Source organism: Haematobia irritans, chromosome 5 (genome assembly GCF_050003625.1).
Source record: "Haematobia irritans isolate KBUSLIRL chromosome 5, ASM5000362v1, whole genome shotgun sequence".
NCBI lineage: Eukaryota > Metazoa > Arthropoda > Insecta > Diptera > Muscidae > Haematobia > Haematobia irritans.
Window position 1 is genome coordinate 42,817,059 of NC_134401.1, and position 8,272 is coordinate 42,825,330.

The window sequence follows — 8,272 nt, forward strand, 5'->3', positions numbered from 1 at the left end:
AAATTACCTACACAGTGTAATTTCAAAGTTACACATTTCATTCTAGTAATATTTTATTCGGAGCGGAGCGGTTTTTCATTTGGAAACCGCTCCGCTCCCGCTCCGCTCCCGCTCCCCTCCGGATTTTAGAAATGCCGCTCCCGCTCCGGAAAAAAGGGCTTGCTCCGCTCCGCTCCTGATCCCTGGTTGCAATACATAATAGCCACATTTTATTTAAATTCACACTTCTTAAGAGGTATTAAATCTCATTTTCACACTGCCTTCCACTCAATTCAAAAAAATTTCGATTTTTTCCTTAATACTCACATAAAAGAACAATAAATTAAATAGGCGATTTTTATTGATGGCAATTCCACACATTGGTTGTTAATGGTATTTAAGCTTTGAATTGAATAAATGAGGCACATACATACGTATGTGTGTGGTGGTGTTAAAAGAAGTACTCACTATAGCCATTCTAAATGGAATCTCATCCTGCTACCCATAAACAGCTCTCTCTATCTCTCTCATACATGTTACGTTCATACATTCGTTGACAATTTGTTAACAACTATCCCTCCCCCTATTCACATTAGTTGAACACGTATTAAACATAACATGAGTAGACAACACCGACAACAATAGCAGGAGCAACGACAACAACAACGCCAACATCAATGATAACGAAAAGTACAATCGTGTCAACAACAGTGACAAGAACAGCATTTAAGCCGAAGCGAGGCATACATACATGTGAGAAAAACGAGATGGTACATTACCAATTTGAGAATTATGGGCAAATATATGTGAATATAAGGGTGGGTTGGGGGAATTTACATATTATTCATAGGCACGATTACATTCATTAGTACATTTATTAAAAATAATACATTTTGAATAGAAATAAGAGAAATTGGTTTAAAATAAATAATCTGCCAATATAAAAACAAATTGCGGTTCACAGAAAAAAATTTCACAAAATTTTTTCCAATTAAAATCTTAATTGAGTTTTAAAAAATATTCAATCAAAAATTTAATTGATTTAACAAATTTTTTAATTGAAACAAAAATCAATCACAAAAATTAATAGTATTAATTAATTTTTTAATTGGATCAATTAATTTTTTAATTGACTGTCAATTAATTTTTTAATTGATACTATCATTTCTGTGATTGAAGACATTTCAGTTAAAAAATTAATTGGATCAATTAATTTCGTGATTGAATCAGAAAATTTTTTTTTGTGTGTTTCTAATGCTCTAGAATAGGGTGTATAAATAAACGCGTTGTTTTTGTAAAACCCTGGTTTTGTTTTACCCCAAAATCCACGTTTTTAAAAACTGATTTTTGATTTCTATACCCTCCACCATAGGGTGTGGGGTATATTAACTTTGTCATTCCGTTTGTAACACATCGAAATATTACTCTAAGACCCCATAAACTATATATATTCTGGGCATAAGCGTAGGAAGGCCTCTGGGGAGGGGGCTTAGACCCCCCCAGAAAAAATTTAGTCCCCCCCCCCCCAGAATTTGAAAACCTATTTACGATTTTACATTTTTATAAAAATGAAACATGTATATTTATACTCGTACAACGCACAAAGTTCCACTAAAGACTTTCATGCACAATCGAATTACTTGCACACAAAAAAAAATTCACGAAAATTTTTCCAATTAAAATTTTAATTGAGTTTTAAAAAATAATCAATTAAAAATTTAATTGATTCACCAAATTTTTTAATTGAAACAAAAATCAATCACAAAAATAATAGTATCAATTAATTTTTTAATTGGATCAATTAACTTTTTAATTGACCTTCAATTAATTTTTTAATTGATACTATCATTTCTGTGATTGAAGACATTTCAATTAAAAATTAATTGGATCAATTAATTTCGTGATTGAATCAGAATTTTTTTTTTGTGTGTGGGTTGTGGTAAAAGTCTGATATTTATGAAATAAAGCTGTGGTTGAACTTATGATTTAGTTGAATAAAAAATAGTAATTGATATTAAAACTATTCTTTCATAAATTAATATCTTAATAATGCTGCAAAAAGTGTCGCCAAAAAAAAGTGAAAATGTTCTTTTTGGGTCTGGAAGTGGTACAAAATTGGCGGAGGAGCGATGAATGTAATATGAACTTGTCATAGAACGAATGTCCACCGTTTCAACAACCGTTGCAATGAATTTGCATCACTTCTTAAGGTGTGCTCCGAATTCAGTGTTTTGAATGTAAATTAAAAATTTTGTGATATTTTCCCAAATAAATATTTTTTATACTTTTTTATGATTTTTAATGCATTTGAAACGTTTTTTCAAATACTATCGATTTTTCTATAATGGATTTAGCATTTTTGTGGCAAAATTTGAATAATTTGTACCATTTTATTTATTCTTACTCTTTTTTTTAAACTATTTGAAAAAAGAAAACAAGAGATTACGCATTAAAATATAAAAAAATGAAGTAAAAAAACTTCCTGTGTAGTTAAAATAGTTAACTTCTTTGTGAAGACATTTTTGGAAGTGCTTTTAAAGTTGTGCCTTTAGAACAACTCCCGCATTTTTGCTGGGAAAAGTGTGGAACTACCCTACGGGAAATGGATCAACCACAGAATTGGTACAGGACTAGTCCCTGGTGTGTATGGACCAGTCCCAGTTCTGATCAAAACGTATGGAAGGGACCGTCCACTTTAACATGGGTTTGTCATTGACGGAGTAAACTTACATTTTAGGACGCGTCTTGGACTCATCCCAAAGGACACGTCCTGGGACAATTTAGCAGGAGCAACCCATAAACAGGTCCTCAGGAACCAGTCTCGGACAAACTCTTAGAAATCTCTTTCAATTTGGGCTCCTAATCGAACCCGAAATGAAAAAAAAAAACAAAAGCTTATTCTGATAATTTGATTTCACTAAATGTGAAAATTGCAACTAACTGGAGCACAGGTAACAGTTCTGTGATAGGTCCGTCAGTGGCAATTTGCACCAATTTCCCGTAGGGTACTTTTAGTTGCTTTATTATAAATTGATTGTCGAGTTATTTTGATGTCTATTTCTTTATTCAATTTTATGAAATAAAACATCAATTGAACCTATAAGTTCAGTCTATAAAGTTTTAGCTAGCTACGCTAATGATTCTGGGTCGTGGTGCAATTCTGAGTCGATCTAAGCATGTCCGTCCGTCCGTCCGTTTGTTGAAATCACGCAAACTTCCGAACGAAACAAGCTATCGATTTGAAACTAGGCACAAGTAGTTGTTATTGACGTAGGTCGAATGGTATTGCAAATGAGCCATATTGGAACACTTTTACGTATGGCCCCCATATAAACGGACCCCCAAATTTGGCTTCCGGAGCATCTTAGAGAAGAAAATTTCATCCGATCCGGTTGAAATTTCGAACGTGGTGTTTGTATATGGTCTCTAAGAACCATGCAAAAATTGGTCCACATCGGTCCATAATTATATATAGCCCCCAAAAAAGCCGATCCCCAAATTTGGCTTTCGGAGCCTCTGAGAGAAGAAAATTTCATCCGATCCGGCTGAAATTTGGTACATGGTGTTAGCATATGAATATGAATAGCTATTCAACCGTCGAACGGAACGGACGTGTTTTTCAATAGCGGATAAACTCATCGTAATAGGTACCTACTACGAATTTCAAGTGTGGTGGGATATTAAGCCACCATGCAGCGAAATTCCAAGTCATCCACTGGGTTGCTAACTTCAGGGCCCAGTGGACGGGTATCGACTGGGGTTATAAATCTGGGCAATGACCAAGAGTTAGGCCCAATTAGTCGACCTGTAGACGGGTCGACAGGTGGCGACACTCTGACAAGTCGAACTTTTTCTAAGGTAACGACATCAAAAGGAGGTAATCCCTCACGAAAGAGATTCAAGGAACGCAGAAATGCTTTGTTTATCCTAAAGAAGTTAGGATCAGTCGACCCAAGCACGCTGTCGGCTAAACAAAGCGATTCCTTAAAATGGGCTCAAGGAATTCTTGAGACTGGAAAAAGGGAACGATCGCCGGATGAGCTGCCATCCTCCAAAAGGGATCAAAGATCGTTTGCCTCAGTTGCTAAAGATAGCCTTGTGATGGCTATCATTAATAAAGGAGCATTGGACGGTATGGTTCCAAAGCAAAAATGGGGGGAAATTGAGAATGCTCTGTCTGTCGTCTACTCACAGGTGCTGGAAAAGTTTCCCGGCCCAGATCCTCGACACCAAGAGGCTGGTTGGTATCAAGGACGATTTAAGCTAGTCGCATTTGAGGACCAGAGGTCTATAGAATGTTTTAAAGCTGCTCTGATACTAATTGGTGAAGTTTGGGAAGGAGCTGCTCTAGAGTTAGTCGAGAAGAAAGACATACCGGCTAGACCTAGAGCACATGCCTGGATACCTGCAAACCCTTCTGACCCTGAATCTATTTTAAATAGACTGAAACGATGCAATCCAGATCTTCCAACAGCTGATTGGAAGGTTGGCCGTTTGGATGAAGTGGATGGACCAAGACGGCATGCAGTGTTTATATTGAACACTCAGTCTTTGCCACATCTGGCAAAGTCCCAGGGCCGTGTATGTTATGGCTTTCATTATATCCAAATGAAGGTGTATAAAAACGATCAGCTAAAGGATTCAGAAATGGACAAGCCCCTGTCTGAATCAGAAGTAAGCGGATCCTCTTGCGAAGTCGAGGGAGATACCAAAGTTGAAGACATGGATAGATACCGTATGCGTGAGGAGGCTTCTATTGCCTCAGAACTCACCAAAGTCGAACCTATGGTTATTGCGAGAGTCACCGATGTCTCTGAAGAGGACATTCTTGATGACTCGATTGAAGCGGCTGATGTGACGGTTGTTGAAAATCTCGATGGTCCTACGGATCCTCCAGATAAATCTTCATCATTGTAAGGCTGCATGTGCTGCCTTAAAAGTTCTCCTGATGAAAGGGGACATAGACATAGTTCTTATTCAAGAACCATATGTTTATAGAAACAAAATATGTGAATTAAGTACTCCGGGGTTCAAACTATTGCAGTATACTGGTAATGATGTAATTCGAGCCTGTATAATTGCTAAAAACGAGCTTAACTTGTTTCTGCTTCCTTCAATGTGCAATGCAGACACTGTCGTTGCCAATTTAGAAATAGCCAAATGCAAATATTGGGTATCTTCGGTCTATATGGGACATGACAGGGAGATGCCTCCATGTGCCGTTAAGACCTTAGTTGAGGAGTCACTGAAAACTGTGGAAATTACCTGTTAGTAATTTACACTTGTTGAGATTTGTTTTGTTGAAACATGGAAGCATAGCAAGAATTTTCATGGAAATAAAAAAAAAATATATTGGAAAAAAAAAAAGATTTTGAAAAACTGTCAGTCGAAAAAGCAAAAATTTTAAGAATTTAAAAAAAAGAAGAAAAATTTTTAAGAAAATTCAACGAAGGATTTTTTTTAAACTGAGATACAAGAAATAAAACAAAAAGCGCGAAATAGTGCGATATATAAGCAAAGATAGATCGTCGTATTTTACGTGAAGTTTCGTGCTAAGAATTGAATGCTGGCAAAGGAAAATTTGAATTAACGACGCCTTTTCACATAGATTTAGAAGGGCATTAGCAGATTTTGGTTCTAATTGGGTTTAATAACCAGCCACAAGGAGTTCAAAAGCTTCAAATATTTATTTCTCCGAATTGACAAAAACGTTAAGAATTACTACAAATTACCAGCCAAAAGGAGTTCAAGGACTTCGAACGCTTATTTCTCACAATTGATGAAAACGCTAGAAATTGCTGCAAATTAGCTCCTCTAACTACCCGGACGTACCTTTATGGATCTCTTACGGAAATGCAATCATCAATGAATTTATTATTACTATATTATTCCTTAATTTTCATTTAGAGACATATTTACATTTCCCATTCTAGATTAAGTCATACCGAATATTGAAAACCAGGCTGCAGCGATCGCTTCAATCTGATGTCAAATAAGGTAAATCCCTTTCCTACAATTCACACATTTATAGACGCTCACTTGATTTACATTAATAGAATTAGTCATACCTACTTACACTTACATTTACTTTCCCTGTAAAATTTTTTCTCCAACCTACACTGAAAGATTTTATTTTATCAATATTAGTATTTAATTATTCCATTTCATTCATTTTTTTATGTTAATAATAACTTCATTTTTAAAATAATGAATTGCTAAGACGGTTTTATTGACGAAAGACCAGGCTTGTCGGATGTATTCTCGAAAATTTATATAGTCTCCGTTATTATTCATCTCTCCGTCCGATATTATTCTTCCTTTTCTGCTATCCATCTATTTTAAAGTTATGTAATCGGCCATAAAAGATCCTCCCCAAATTTCCCTGAGCAAGGCCGGAAGTGGAAGATATGGCGATTTCGTTACATAATTTTTGGCGCCCAACGTGGGGCTCATCATCGATGAATCCTGTCATATTCCACCTTGACCAGAAATACTTGGGAAATAAAGAATGATGGGTCCTAGTATTGTGAATTTGGAGTTTGGAATGTTAAATCGGCTTTGGTTATCAGCCGCGTTAAACCAATTCTAATAGACAAAGCTAAATATAGATATCTATTGTTTGCGATTGGAAGTTTGAAACTATGAGATAATTTGATTTCGACCATCACAATAGAGATATCTTATTATTTGTGTTTAATGTGCGAGAATAATATTTTAAAGATCATTTATTCTTGGAATTTACTTGTACATGTACTTCATAGCATTTATATATTTTATATTAATTTTATATTGGACTGAGAGATGTTAGAATTTAAAAGTTGAAACGGTGTAGAGAATATATCCGAAAGCCTTGTTGAGTAGTCATAACACATAAATCATAATTTTTTAGAGGAGTACAGGTAAACAAAAAGAAATTTAATTGCGTTTTAATATTTTTCTGGGTCATTCAAATTAAAAGAAAGAAATGTTTCGAAGTCCTGGGATTAATCCTGCTAATTCGGCCAATGGCGGAAACAATAATCCGGTAGAGGAGGAGAGAATCGGGGTTAGAACGCGGTCACAGGCGCGCAGAGATGGGACATGCGCTGTACAAAATTCGGGAGAGGTTCTTGACCCACCGTCATACCAATCAGCCGAGGCATGTGATGTGTTAAATTTTGTTAGGAATTCGCTGTTAGAGTTTCGTCAGGAAATGAGAACTACCATCAATACAGAGTTACGTAATGCGATATCTGAAATCAATTTGAATGTAAATCAAAGAGAATCAGAACCCGTCCAGCATGGGGAACCGGAAATGCGAGGAAGTCATAGTGTGGTAAATACTTCTGTTTCTTCTGAGAAAATAGCTACGCTGATAAATAATTGGCGCGTGACATTTAAAGGATGTTCAGGAGATGTTCCTATAGAAGATTTTATATACAGAATAAGGACTTTAACGACGTCCCATCTTAATAGAGATTTTGATTTATTGTGCCAACATGCACATATTTTATTTGATGGAAAAGCTAAGCAGTGGTTTTGGCGTTTTCATCGCCAGAACCAGGGGTTGTTTGACTGGCAGGATTTGTGTGAGGCGCTTAAAAGACAATTTAGGGACAACAGCACAGACAGTGACATAAAGGATGATATAAGGCGACGAAAACAAAAGCCTGAAGAAAAATTTGAAGTCTACCTTGATGTTATAACCAGAATGAGTGACCGTTTGCAAGTTCCACTGAGCGACCAGGAATTTGTGGAAATGGTCGTCAGAAATTTGAAGAATGAGCTTCGATATGAACTACTTCACATAAATATCCCGAACATTGCTGTTCTACGGGCTGAAGTTCGAAAGCATGAAAAATTTAAAGAAGAGATTAAACAATGGCCAGCACGTAGTGGTGTTGTTTCTCGTAGAGAGGTCGCTGAGATAGACTTACTCTCGGAGGAATCCGCGTCGGAAGTTGAGGTGGATATAATAGATGCAACTGAAATTAAGTGCTGGAATTGCGAGGACTTCGGACATAGATACCAAGATTGTCTTGCACCTCGCCGAATATTTTGCTACGGCTGTGGGCAGTTAGACACGTATAAACCTAACTGCTCCAATTGTATAGCTAGGCAGAAGTCTTTAAACTCAAAAAGGGATGTGCGTCAGGGAAAGAGCGCACATCCAAAAACAAGTCGGAATTAAATACCCTTGACAGCCAAACAAACCATGATGTGACCTTTAAACCGGATGTTTACAATTTATTCCACCACGAATGGAAAAGGATACGAAATAACTACTGGGGCATCCAAAAAGTATCCAGACGTA